Source organism: Nomia melanderi, chromosome 13 (genome assembly GCF_051020985.1).
Source record: "Nomia melanderi isolate GNS246 chromosome 13, iyNomMela1, whole genome shotgun sequence".
NCBI classification, from domain to species: Eukaryota; Metazoa; Arthropoda; class Insecta; order Hymenoptera; family Halictidae; genus Nomia; species Nomia melanderi.
The window spans coordinates 4,299,381-4,314,371 of NC_135011.1; the positions used below are offsets into that span (position 1 = coordinate 4,299,381).

General features: G+C 41.2%; 1 protein-coding gene and 1 long non-coding RNA gene across 4 annotated transcripts in view; one reads left to right on the top strand and one right to left on the bottom strand.

The window, feature by feature from the left end:
- cpx (synaptic transmission protein complexin) overlaps positions 1-14,991 on the bottom strand; it is a 474,092-nt gene that overhangs the window by 316,607 nt on the left and 142,494 nt on the right. The window lies entirely within an intron of this gene.
- LOC116431585 (uncharacterized) overlaps positions 1-14,991 on the top strand; it is a 114,151-nt gene that overhangs the window by 75,287 nt on the left and 23,873 nt on the right. The window contains exon 3 of one of the 3 annotated variants that reach the window (XR_004235974.2): positions 11,556-11,791. The exons of 1 other annotated variant lie outside the window; for it this stretch is intronic. This is a non-coding gene — a long non-coding RNA (uncharacterized LOC116431585). Of the gene's footprint in view, positions 1-552; positions 1,666-11,555; positions 11,792-14,991 lie in introns of those variants that run through there. One more of the 3 variants, XR_012999948.1, reaches the window with a different exon arrangement.

Consider the following 14,991-nt stretch of genomic DNA (forward strand, 5'->3'; position numbering starts at 1 on the left):
AATAGCTACCTTGAACTTAGCTACTCACACCAAAAGCCTACAGCTCCAATACAGTCAAACCTGTTTCTGTGCGGTCTTTTTGTATGTGATTCTTTTTTGTGCAATTTTTTTTATGCAGTATATGAATTCCAACGGTGTTGTTTTTCAAGTGACGAAAGCGACTTTGAACCAGTTCATCACAAGAAGATACACGCATTGAATTATGTGCATTGTGAAAATTTCTCCATGAGAAATGAAATATTTTTAAAATGATTCCACGTGAATTTAATTATTTATTTTGTTTGAAAGCGTTCTCATTATTTCGTAAACTTCTGAACATAGTTTTGTGCGGTTTCTTTTATGTGGTCCCTATCTACCGCACAAAAACAGGTTCGACTGTACTCCCATCTCCACAATCTCTTACACCTGTAGTATCTAACAGTAGTAAATACTAATAGTATCTAAAAAACCTAATACCATCTAAACCAACTGCGTCAAGCGTCCCCCCAATCACGTAGCAGCAAGCTAACATACAAAAGTCGAAGAACTTCAGCCTCGCGTATCCATCCGCAGCCTGAGCGCAGAGCGTCGAAGCCCGGAGTTCCTCGCGGATTGAAGAACGACAGGAATTCCGTGGCCCGTGAGAAATTGGGTCGGCGAGTGAAAGACGAGGCATCCGTTAGCCGAGGGACGAAGATCGAGGAGGAACGGGGACAGCGAAGACGCATCGGCGGCCATTGTCTCGCAGACGGTTTCCCCGGGAGCGGGATAAAGCGGCCACGGACGCCGATAAAGGAAACGGAGAGGAGGCGAAGCCGTTTCGCGCGGAAACGAAGAAATATTAAGGGTTGCACTCCCGATATTAGAGATCCCGCGGGAGAGATCGGCCGCGATTTGTCCCAATGAAACGCAGCCGCTACTTTCGCCGATATTTCGATGGTGTTCCCCGGCGCCGGGTATTCCTATTCGCCGGTAACGATCGGCTCGTTTCTCTTGTCACCCGGGATACCTGGGAGTCCCGTATTTTCCTCGGGAAGAATGTCGCTCGTCGCTTTATCCTCCTCGATTCCGTGGATCGCGCGATTCTCCTCGGATCGCTGACGGAGGATGCAAAGGATCCGAGGGAAAGCACGGGGATAAGTTAACCCGGCTCGCGATTCTTAGCGAGATTTGTTTTGAGAATGGCGCTGCTTCCGGGATTTGTCTTGACGATGCAATTTCTGGGATCCGTTCAATTTTTGGGATTTGCTTCGCGATGCAATTCTTCGTTTTGCGGGACTGTAGTTTTGCTGGTGAGTAGTGTTTAGGATTTGGGAGTTGAGTTTGCGTAGCGTTTTGTATATTTGATTATATCTCTATGAGTAGTGCAGAAATTTTGGAAAGTAGGATTCGTCAAATTCTATCTTCAATCTACCAGGAATCGCCTAAAAATTATTCCACGAGTCTTCAAGATCTTTACACAATGCAAACCATATACCTATAAAATTATTCCATAAATCGATTACAATCTCGAATCACATCGAATTCTTCAGAATAACTTAATTACTCGAAATCCCAGCTTCCTCGAATGATTCGCTCAGGAATACAGTCAAACCTGTTTTTGTGATAGATAGGGACCACATAAAAGAAACCGCATAGAAAACAATGTTCAGAAATTTATAAAATACTAGGAAAGTGCTTCCAAACAAAATAAATAATTAAATTCACATGGAATCATGGAGAAATTTTCACAATGCACATCATTCACTGCTACTCGTCCAAAATGCGCATCTTGTGATGAACTGGTTCAAAGTCGCTTTCGTCACTTGAAAAACAACACCGTTGGAATTCATATACCACATAAAAAAATCGCATAAAAAAAGACCGCACAAAAATAAGTTTGACTGTATCTCGGATTATTCGAAACTCCACATTGTCTCCGCCAGTTTAAGCAACCGTCGCCCAGAATTCCCCCGCATTCGTCGTTGGCAGACGCGGATTCCGCCGGGGAGGGAAAAAGTTGCTCTCAGACACGACGAGGACGGCACTTCCGGCCGCTCTCCTCGGCGCGGCCACGAAAATCCGGGAAAATTACGGATCGCCGGCGGGTCGGCGACGTTATTCCTCGTTTCCTTCGGTATAATATAACGTCGCATCTTCCGCGCAGCAGGTTATTTAAATTTCAGCTCGCCCAGAAGCGTCTTGGTCGGTGGCCGAGGCCAGAGTCTCGCGGATTCAAAGCTGCCCCTGATTTTATTCTACCAGCCTGTGATTTTTCACGACGCCGCCGCCGGTTTTCCTTTCTTTTCTCTTTTTCTTTCTGTTAACGAGAAAAACCGCGAGCGCGGCTCGCGTCAAAGCGAGTCACCCGTGTTTGACGGAATCTCCGAGAGGGAGAATGCCGGGGACAGCTCCCCGTTCAGTGGAGCTCGTTTCCGGAAGCTGCGTCTCGTATCTCGTTCCCATAAATGTATCATTGGATTTCGAGTAACTGTCACTCGGCGCGATGCATCTTGGTGCATCTTTCAACGCGTTTGAGGGGAATGTGTGCACTGGTTTCTTTTAATCTCGAGTTGAGAGGCTATCTTTGTATCGTTTTCTTGATGCAGTGTTTACTTAGTAAGGTTTATTATTAATTTTGAGATGTCTGAGTTTGTAAGGTTGCAACCGTTTTCCTTTGGAATTTCATTTATGTATCTCACTCTTTATGCAGTCGTTGATGAATATGTTCTTTTCGGAAGTATATTATTAATGTCAATCGTTCTAATGTAGACTTCGAATAACTTAAGTTAACCAAGATTAATTTAACTCTAACGCTACTGAGCAGTTGACACGTTGACTGCCAAGAGTTTCTAGTGCTTTGAACAGTAATGATTTTAAATAAAAGTATTTAGTAACACAACTAGCTAGATCATAGCGTAATATGACTACTGTAATAGTAAATCATTAATAATTATTTTCAATATCATTTGCCTTTGTTATTAAAGAAGAAGTTCTCTATTGTCATTGTTCTTCAGAATGAGAAGGGCGCTTGGAGAGTAACTCAGAACTAGGAAGGCCCTTGGGAGAGTCAAGCAGAACTAGAATCAGGAACACGTTCAGTCAGGATCACGTTCAATTAGGAACAAGTTCAGGAACACGTTCAATCAGGAAGAAGTTCAATCAGGAACACGTTCAGGAATAAGTTTAACCAGAAGCACGTTCAATCAGGAACAAGTTTAATCAGGAACAAGTTCAGGAACAAATTCAGAAAATCTCCATCAGGGAGTCAATCAGTCAGTCAGTTAGTCAGTGAATCAGAAAATTTATAGTCCCTATCACTGGAAGGTCCTTCGAGTAGTAAAAATTAGCATAGAAGCATAGGTTTCTTCAACATGAAATCTGAAGAGCGCGAAAGCGTCGCGCAGGAATCAAACAATTAAAGGATCGATTAAGTAGAAAGTCCACTGTAAAGTCAGCCCAGATAGGAAGCCAGTGGAATCTTTCTTCAACATCGCAGCACGCCAACTAATTCGAAACAGCGGGTGCCACGAGCGCGCAAGATTCCCAGGTGAAGTTATCATCGACGCGTCTCGGTTATCGATTCCCCGCATACTTCGCAGGCCTGGTGCCCCGTGAGGCCTCCGATAACCCCGTATATCGCGCGCGTTGTTGCATCTGGCCACGCCAGTGATTCAGCGCGTTTCCGCGGAGGGTAAACCGAAGACGTCGGCGGCGGTGGCGGTGGCGGCGGCTGCAGGTTCCATTCGGTCGATATTGCCTTCGGTTACCTACCTACCCGGCACCATGGCCCCGTGTAATTCCAGGAATCCGGAGCACGGGGATGAACACCGTGACGGGATCGGCGTGTCCCCTATGTCCCGATCAGACGTCACCGTGACTTCGGTATCGTCGAACCGTGGATCTCAATCGATCAATTCGTTGCGTTGCACGCTGAAGGGTCGTAGAATGAAGTCAGCTAGCGTTGAAATTGGAGAACTTTGTTTTCTATGTATGTACGGTTTGTTGCAAATTGGAGAGTTGTGGAATGAAGCGAGCGAGTGTCAAAATTGAAAAACTTTGTTTTCTATGTATTTTAGATTTGTTGCAAATTAAACAGGTGTCGTAGAATGATAAAATGAATGATATACAAGATCATATAGATCATTCTAATTAAATTTACTAATATCTGGAAGTGTATTAAAAAAGTATCTTCATATAAATCCTGTTCCTTTTAAGAAACTTTTCTCTTAAACGCTTCGGCAGGTCGATGGACGCGATAACATCCGTCACGTTGAATCTATTAAAGTCAATAGCATCAGAATGTGTCAAGGTATTCTAATGATGTCTAATTTGAGCTATTAGACAGAGTCACAGCCATGTCAAAGCGTACAATATCCTCGGAGAGCGATGATTATTCGCTGCATTATGAAATACTAGAGGAACACCACCTGGTCGGTCTATACGTTAATCGTACTACTGAAACCTGAACACTGTCATTACTCTTTCGTGTGAATCAATGTTTCTCACAGAAAGAATCATTGCTCAGTCTTTTACTAACATTATCACCAGATCTCCACCACAATCGAACCTAGAATATTTCCAACGTAACCAAAAGCCCCACAATATTTTATATACATTTCCCTGGTATAACTCCTTTCTCAATCCACACACCCGTAAAAACCCTAACACAACCATCTCCACAACGAAACCCAAACTCCTCCCAACTCAAACAAAACGCCACAAACATACGAAACACATCCACAGAACTCCACACCTATCATCCAAACCATCTCCGTTATCATCTACGCGAATAGCTCCCACATAAAAACTTCCCCGCAAGAACCTCCCCTCCCCGATCCCCTCGTCGGCATCCTATGCAACCAGAAAGAGAGCCATCCTGCTGTCACGGTTCGCTGCGGAAGTGAAGCCTGGCGCGCGCGAGCGTCGAGCGCACAGCCGACAGAGCCGCGCGTCAAAGGCGTTTATCCGGCGTGCAACATCCGCTAACGAAGTCTGAAAAGAGTTTGCTCGTGAGTCCGCCGCTTCTGACGATTCTAATGGGGGTCGTCGTCGACGGGGACTAATAATAGTCGAGGATCGATACGCGAGCGAGCCGGCCGCCAGCGAGCCGCAGTCTTCCGGCGCGGTTCCCCTCGGGCCGATCGATCGAAACGATTCTCGAAATAGCAGGCGGCCGGCCGATCGAATCACTGGATCGACGCCGGCCGGTTTTTCTTCCGTTCTCTCGTTCGCCCGGCTCGCTCGCCTGCCGGTTAATAATGGAGACCGGCCCGTCGAAGATGCACGGCCAACTTCCATGCGGCGCGCCGTTGATTATTCATGGGGCAATTTGCAGTCGGAGATACGTGGAACGCGCTCGACGACGGTTGTAAGTTGTTAGCGGTCTTTATGGAAAGTTTCGTGGGAACACGGGCAGGAATAAAGTGACAGTTTGTTTTCCTTGCCGGTTATGAAAGGTTAATGTCGTATGCTAATGTCCGAGGTACAAGTTGGCCGGGCGTGCGTTTTATTATTATGCGGAAGAGGAGATTGATTTTTCGTGGTTTCTTTGGCATGGCCGCTTTGCGGTTAGTTCCAGATTCTGTGTTTTCTTCGATATTCGTGGCGGCATTCTGTTTAGAAAGTTGCTTTGTGCGCTGCCTATAAGAAGATTGCCCCATTAGTCCTCAGGATTTATTCCTGGAAAGTTGTTTAGTTCCTGCGATTTCTTCGGGAAAGGATTGGTAATAGCCTAGATTGATATTCTTGATAGTTCGATTCTCGAGTTCTAATTTCTTTGTGTATGTTTGTTATATTGTACTTTTGGTTAGATGGGAATGGTTTCTTTTCGAATGAAGTGATTCATGAGAGAAATCGAGGGATGCTGCGTCAAAGGGAAAAGTGAATTACATTGAGATCTAGCTGTAAGAGTGCTCAGGTAACACTTTCTGTCTGACGTGTCATTGACTTATACTACTCGCCGGAGAGGAATTATCCAGGTAAAAACGAGTGGATCCGTCCGAACGTCGGGGAGCCGTTCTTCCGGCGAAGGATGATCGAAGCGGGGACTCCCGGTCGTGTCTAGAGCGATAAAGCTGTCAGAAAAGTTGACAGTCACTGGATTTCCGGCGAGCAGGCCGAGACAGGCCTTCAGTGGACTCGTTGAATAAGCGAGCGGGACGTTCAAATATTCAACGCGGGCGAACCGTCGGAGGCGCGTCTTCTCTTTCTGTACCCTCTGCGAGCGAGGGAAGCCTTTGAATAGAGAAAGTCAATCGAAAGTCCCTTCCCGGCAGTCGATCGGCCATAGAAGAAAATGGCTGCGCACGATTTCATCAGGCTGTGATCAGCGAATTTCGGAACTACTTTGGATTTCATTTCTAAGTTCCGTCGTCGACGGTTTCTGTAGGTAGTATTTATTAAAGTTTCGTGTAGTAGATCTTTGCTTGAATAGTTTAAACAATTTTCTGTGATATTTATTCTAATATTTTCAAAGATTTTTTCTAGTATATTTCTGCTTTAGGAGTTGCTAAGATTTGGTGCAGTATATTTCTATCTTAATGTTTAACGTTTGGAGCAATGTATTTCTATTTTAATATGTTACAAAATTTAGTATGCGACATATTTCTATTTTAACATTTTCTAAAATGTAGTGCAATATATCTTTATTCCAATATCCTCCAAAATTTGGTGCCATATATTTTTATTCCAATATTCTCCCAAATTTAATACACAATATATTTCTATTCTAACACTTTCTAAAATTTGATGCAATATATCTCTATCCTAATATGTTCAAAAATTTAGTACACAATCTATTTCTATTCTAACATTTTCTAAAATTTAGTGTAACATATCTTTACTCCAATATCCTCCAAAATTTGGTGCAATATACCTCTATCCTAGTATGTTCCAAAATTTAATACACAATATATTTCTATTTTAACATTTCCTAAAATTTGATGCAATATATCTCTATCCTAATATCCAAAATTTAATACACAATATTTTCCTATTCTTACATTTTCTAAAATTTAGTGCAATATATCTTTATTCTAATATCCTCCAAAATTTAATATACAATATATTTCTATTCTAACACTCTAAAATTTGATGCAATATATCTCTATCCTAATATCCAAAATTTAATACACAATATTTTTCTATTCCAATATTCCCCAAAATTGATACACCACATCTTCCCTCTAAAATTTTCCAAATTCACTACAACTCAATTTCATCAACCCGAACCACAACAACCGGTCCCTGAATATTCCAAAATTCCTCAGCAAAAACACGTGCCTCTAAAACGTCTGACACAAGGGTTGAGAAACTTTGTCCCCGGATTCTCAGGATGGAAATCGAAAATCAAATGAAACCGTTCCGAAGCCTGCGGCCCAGGATGCAAATATAGATACGCGAATTAACGCGGCCCAAGGGACGATTTACCCTGGAAACCGAGTCGCGGTTTATTTACGGCCGAGCCACGGTCCGAAATTGTTTTCCCTCTCGTATTTATCGAAACGGGCAATTAGCGATCCGTACGCAAAGACCATGGCCCGGGATATTAATCTCTCCCCTAGACTGTGTGTAACCTGACCGTTACCCAGCGAGCCGAAAGGTTTACAGCCGTGGCAGATGGCGGACGGTACAACCTGTGCACCCCTTTGGGCCGGTTCGAAGAAATTCAATCGGCTTCTCGCGGTCGTAAAATCCGTTGACCCAGCCAGTCGCTGCTCTGTCGTCTTCCAGTATGGTGCGCTTCGTGATCCAGTCATGGTAAATAACGGCTACGGTCATTCAGTTTCAACCGACGCGACAGAACGTCCGCCGGTGCCGATTTATAGCGGACGTTTCGAGTGGTCGGGTAATTCAGCAGTTTCGCGGAGGAAGAAATAATTAAGCCAACCCTTAAATGGATTTTTGACGGTGACAGGTTTCATTTCTCGAAACAGGAGTGATTTAAGCTCCCTTAATGATAGCTTGGGGATTGCATGAAGTTTATCAGCTGAATTGTGGAATTCTTATGCAATACAGTTTTTCTGAATCTATTATTAACCACTCGGGAGGCGACTGACAGTCGCCATTTGGTTTGATGCAGAGAAATTGCAGTTTGATGTTCGATATTAAATTTCATTTAACGTGATTATCCATGAAACGTTGAAAGAGTATAGTATCCCTTGATTTATATATTATTTATGATAATATTAACCCTTTGCGGACGAAGATTCTTTGGAATGTACAGAACCCCCAACAGGAGCTAAATTATATATCAATTGCATAATTGATAGAACAAAAGGAAACTACGTGCTGATCTGCTATTCGAGTAATTAAATCATTCTTTTGTGACTTAGTCTTCGGAATCTGAAAATTTTTGTATGGTATATTTTTGCTTTAATAGTATAAACAATTTTCTGTAATGTATCTTAACTAAAATGTTTTCAAAGGTTTGATGTAACATATTTCTATCTTATTTTCTTGCTTCTTTGTGAAGATGTTTTTAATATAGATGATATTATAATGTTTTCAATATTATTAGTGAAAAGAATAGTTTACACTGTTCTCTAGTGTTGGGTAAGGTGAAGTGACACTGATTTTGATAGTAGAGAGAAGAATGACAGTGATAATAATTTTGATAGTCAGAGGATTTCCTTTTTACCTTTAATAACTGCAAACAAGCATACGAGAAATATAGAGTACGAGAAGAGCAAATTCCACTGTAACTGGAATTTCAACAACGCTAAATCTGATCCTAACTGCTACATAAATTTAGACGATCATGGCGGTCTCTACTGTCAATATTTGCGTGAAGGTTTAACCCCTCCATTTCGAAAGACACGTGTACACTACCGAACACTGGGCGATTTTATTTTAAACCATAGTTTAGTCTTCATCCCCAATTAATGTTCAGCAGCAAACTAATTCTTCATCCCTAAAAACGGATTTCAATTCCCAAAATCAAATTCTCATCCGCAACATCAAATATTCATCCGTGAAAACAAATGTCCGTCCACATAAAACACATTCAACTCTCAAAGAATAAATTCTTATTAATAAAAAAAACCTTCGTTCCTAAAAAGTAAATTTTAATCCCCAAAAAATAAATTTCAATCTGCGGAATCAGATTCTCATCCCTGGTAACAAATGTCCGTCCACATAAATCACACTCGACTCACAAAAAATAAATGTTCATTAATAAAAGACACCTCCATCCCCAAGAAATAAATTTCAATCCGCAAAATCAAATTTTCATCCCCAAAACCGAATCCTCATTCCTGAAAACAAATGTCCATCCACATAAATGACACTCGACTCTAAAAAATAAATTGTTAATGGAGATAACCTTCTGAAAAAATAAATTTTAATTACCAAAAAACACCTTTATCCCCAAAATCAAATTTTCATCCCCAAAACCGAATCATCATTCCCGAAAACAAATATCGACCCACATAAATGACACATGACTCTCAAAAATAAATTGTCCTTAACACATTGCATACAGAAATCTCGTTTCTATATAAAGACACGTAGCTACCTTTGCTAATTACCACAGACCTTAAGAAAATATTAAATTTGCTTCGAATTGACTAGCTATGTAAAATATATTACACAACAACATGATAAACGAAAATATATTACATAAGTTCATTTCACTGAAAATTCAGTTTTCCGAAGATTAGCCGACACGCGATGCGTCAGTGGAGATAAACTTCCGAAAAAATAAATCCCCGACTGATCGACGCGGTGTTTCCTTTTTTCCGTGGTATCGGCGGGAATCAGGGCACGATCCCGTTTGATCGCCCGCAGCCAATTACCGCGGAGTTGACCGGAATTATGTAATCAGCGGTCGCGTCACCGGCAGGACAGGGAATTACAATTACTGGACGGAGTAACAATTAGCCCGCGGCGATCGTGTCCAGTTAAATAAATGGACTGCTAACGTCTGAGGCCGGGAATTAACGGATCTACGATACACGGCTGAACGATACTTCTCCGCGAATTAATATTCCACGTCCCTTTGGAACAATGCTGTCCACTCGTCCAGCCTCTGACACGCTTTACGCTACCTCCTCTCGCTGTCGCCGCTATAGTCCACTGCTCGGAACAAAAGACTCGAGGTTCATTATAGTTTGAGTAGGAACAGGCTTCAAGGAGCAACCGCAGCGGAAGAAAGAACCGAGATGTTCAATGTGGACGGTGGTAATTAAAAGACAATAGTTGTAATAATAATTAAACGTCCTCGCCGCGCGAGCTTCTTGATTCGTCGACGGCCGAGTGATAAGCAATTACTTATTAATTAATCCTTGTCCAATAATAATAAACTATGACATAATATTTGCGTTTCACGGTGTTCACTTTGATTTTCGATATTAATCAAGTGTTCTTGTTTGTAATAGGAAGTTCGATACCTGTATAATTTGATTTGATGTAGACACTTCATTAATATTAATTAACTTGTTATACAATACCAATTCCAAGTTTTGCGATCGTTCGAACGTGAAAATAGGAATAATTAACACTTGACCCATCGTGTTAAATTGACCTTTCGAAATTCCTCTGTAGAAACTCCAAGAGTGCAATTCAGACTGATTCGTTTAGAATTCAGTATCGCTAAAATCAGTTCTTCAATGATTTCCCAGTGAAACATCCATTATCTTTCTAATCATTGCTAAATAAAGAGATGAGGAGTAAGTAATTTCGACTGATTCGCTAGTTTCAGTGTTAAATCAGATTCCGGGGAACCTTTAACCAGTTAACTGTGGAATTTAAAATAAAAAATGGAGCGTGTACTCGTCAAACGCAGGACGAATGCACGTCAACCAAGTTAAGATACTATAATTCATTAAATTAAAAGATGGTTATTCGAAAACATTTCTGTATTATAAATAATGCTACCCAATGTGGCGACATTCAACTAAATCAACGTGCAATAATGATACTGCAATTCATTCGAATGATTTAAAATTATATTTTTTCCATTTCGTGTATTTTGATCTGTGAAATGAAAGATCAAAGCGAAACAAAGGAGATTTACATGTTTATCTAAAAAAATAAGGAAATCATCGCTGAAAGGATTAGTACCATGTCAAGCTTTACGATGATGTGTACACTATTATTTCCAACAATTTGGAATGCAAGAAAATTGTCTGTTACTTTAAGTGTAAATTTCGTTTGAAGACAATACACTGATAGCAAAACAGTTCTTCGCTTCGATCCGTGGTGAACGAACATTGAGTTTGGTTAAATTAGTCTGGAACTTTTCATTACGAGTCACTCGTCATTGTCACTGGTTACACAGTTAACTGGTTAAAAAAAGCTGCTTCATAGCAGCGTTCCGTAATAACGGCCGAGTCCTCGCTTACATGGCGCGGCGTCCTAAATCGAAAAAAGTGATCAAGAGGATCGTTCCGTTAATGTCCCGCGGGAATTGAAACTCGGTCGACCCGAAACGTTAGCATAATGCCTCGCTCGCTTCTATGCAAATGGCCGGCTTCATAACCGGTGATCCGGTCAGTACGCAACAGAGTCGCGGGCAAAGAGTACGCGGTGAATTTTAAGCGGCGATTCTGGAGTGTACCTCTTAATGAACCCAGATTCCCTTTATTTACGAACAGGCCGTCGGAAAGGTTCGGCCGCTCTGTCCCCCGGCAATATGGCCGGAGCCTAAGCCGCGGACTAAGCCCGACGTTCAAAATGGCGGCGGCCTCCGCTTGCATAAGGAACGACTCGACCCTCCTAAACATCCTTCATTACTTTGGGACCCCGCGCCCTGGAAAAAAAGGGCGACCCGAGGAGATAGACGTCGACGAGCAGGTTCTGCTATGAGAAACGAGCTGTTCCCCTTGTGACGGTGAGTGTCGCGACGATTTTTTCGTATCTTTTGCTCGGGCGACGCTCTAACCTTTTGCACTCGGAAGTTTTCCGCTGGAAATATTTGAACGTTTTCTGATGAGATAACGATGACGTATTTTGTGAAACTCGAAGAGAAGTCTGTTTTGTTTCAATGTTTCTCAAATTGATGCGTTGTATGAGGTGTAATGTTAAATGTGAAATTTTATAGTTTTACAGTGCGGAATCGGGAGGTGACTCCACTTGGTTTGATACAGTATTATTAAGTTTGATGTTTAATACTAAACTCTGTATGATCATTGTGTGAAATATCAAATAATAGTTTTGTTTCTTAATTTATCGGTGAAATTATTTATGTTAGTCGCAAGAAGCCTCGTCTATGTTTTATAAAGTGTTGAATATTTGTGGAAAAAACATTCGAGTGCAAGGCTTGCGCTGATTTCTGTGTTCATTGTTGTTCGTGGTTTGAATGTGTTGCAATATTCAGTGAATTAGAATTAATATGAAACGAAGAATTTAATAATACGATAGTAAACACAGAAGTTGATAGTGTTCTGCATAGTTTCTTCAAACCTGCATAAGTTTGAACACGTTTGACAACGTTTGAACCACTCGGAATTCAAAATTTACATTTCCCCTTCTCTCTAACAGTGTATTAATCCTTTGCACTCGGTAGTTTTTCACTATAAACATGCTATGACTTCCAACGAGACATAGACGACACTATTTTCATAAACAAAGCTATTTCATAAAAATATTCCACATATTGATGCATTAAACAAAACTTAATATTATACATAACACCTTGTAACTTTATTGTATCAAATAAAATGGCGACTGAGAGTCGCCACTCGAGTGCAAAGGGTTAAAACGACGAACGAGCAACAAAGGAAACCTAAAACACCTCCAAACTCGTCGCAACACGATAAAAAATTATTTTTCCATTTATCGTACATTTTCCCTCCCTTCTCACTTAACACTGAAACTACCGAGCAGTTAAACTGACTTTCTGACATTTTTCTATAAAAATTCCAAGAGTGCATCTATCCAGACTTCAATTGATTTACTGTTCAGTTCGCGTATTGCTAAATCAAAACATCCGTTATCTTGTTAATAATTGCAAAAAGAAAACAGGAATGGGATATTTTGAGCCGCCAGGTTTTAGTGTTAATCGCCTCACGAGCAGTGTCAGTCTCGGTTCAGCTTCACGCGCGATCCAACGCGCGTCGACGTGACGAATCTCGCCGGTCGATCGAGCCGGATTCTTCGAAGGAAGCCGTGTAACGGGCCGAGAAGATCCCGCGACGGAATTCCACTCGACTCGACGGCGAAACGTGGGACGATCGAACGAGCCGTGTCGTCGCGGCGACGTCGCGTCGCGTCGCTCGGGCAAAACGGAGCGTCTCCGAGCTGCTCTCGCGTGAACGACGTGCGTAAACGGAGCGGTTCGCAGCGTCGTAGACGGGAACGAGCGTGTCCCGGCATTCCCCGGCCGCGAGCGCCGTTTCTGGCAGCGGGTAGAACACTCTCAACAATCTACGCCGCTCCCAGTGCTGTCTGGGAATTTCTTTCCTGCGCGTCGCGGTTTCCAGTTTGAGAATAGTTTGATGCCTGAGCGATCGGGGAATGTTTTAATATGAAGATTTTTCGGCGAATCTACTCCTGCGATGGGGAATGTTCTGGGAGTATGGGTATTGTAATATAGTTGTGAAAGTAATTCTGTGGAATTGTTACTTTGCTGATTTTTTGGACGCGAGTTGGATGCTTTTTATTCGGATGGGGTTGTGTTGGTAAAGTAATTGGGGGATCGTGGAGAAATCTGTGCGTGGAAAGTTTTGGAATGCTATTTATGGTAAATAAATTATTATTATTAGTAATATATGTTTATATATTATATATTTATATATAATATAATTTAATAATATATAGTATTAATATATAATTAATATAAGATATATATTAATATATAATTAATGTAAGATATATATTAATATATATTATTATTAATATATATAATATAGTATTAATAATAATAATAATTATTATTAGGATAACTAATTATCTTCTGAGTTTAGTAATTCCTCCTCAGTTGAATTTGCAAAATCTCCTATAGTATTTCCTATAGTAAATTTACTAATGTAGTAATTAGTAATTTACTAATTTACTAATTTACTAATTTACTAATTTAGTCATTAGTAATTTAGTAATTTAGTAATTTAGTAATGTACTAATTTAGTAATTTACTAATTTAGTAATTAGTTAATTTAGTAATTTGCTAATGTAATAAGTAGTAAATTTACAGTCTAATTATTGGAAGTCAAAGTTGATCCAAAGTTAATCTCAGATTAATTTCAATAATAATTTCAACTTAAAATCCCAGTGGCTCTTTCATTTCCAAAAGAAACGGTGTTAAAAAATTCTATAACAATCTGCGACATTAGACTTCAAATGTCCCCCTTGAATTTCTTTTACACGAGTTCATGAATAATATTGCCGTCTCGCTGAAGGTGGAACCACACTAAATGAATTCGAACAATTTAGGCTGACAGCCCCGAAATCACGCGTACCGCGGGTAAAGCGAGGATCATCGTGAACGAGGATTCGTTAGCCTTACTCCTAATACCGTTCCGTCGCTTAAGGATCTTTGTTCCCGACGTTCCCCGACGTCGGGAACGATTCGCTCGGATTTCTTTGTGGCAAGAATTACTTGGCAATCTTCGCGGACAGTGATTCACCGTACCAGAAGAATTACTGAAATCAGCATCAGATTCTAATGGATAATTGGCCTCGTTACCGCGCCCGACAGTCGAACGACTGCTTCCCCCCCGTCGGGCCCCCCGGAAGCTTACGAAACTCGGCGCAGCAGCGTCCGATTGGCTAGTTCTCCGAGCGGGGAACCGAAGGATCTTAGTCTTCGTTAAAGCTTCTTGAAATTGGACCGTAAAAGTGGTGGGCAGAGGGTTTGGGTTAAAGGGGTGCGTCTCGTTATTCACTGAGGGGGCGGCGAGAAAGGGCGCCATTTTTCGCTCGCTGAGGAATCGTTTTAGACTGTTTGTTATATTTTTTGCATGATTTTCAAGGTATTTTCATTTTTTAACACGAATGCCGCACGATTTCGTGGTACAAAATACTTGAAATGGAAAGAGTGTAATATTAAATCATTTGATTGAATTGCATTGTTATTATTAGGTTCATCTAGCT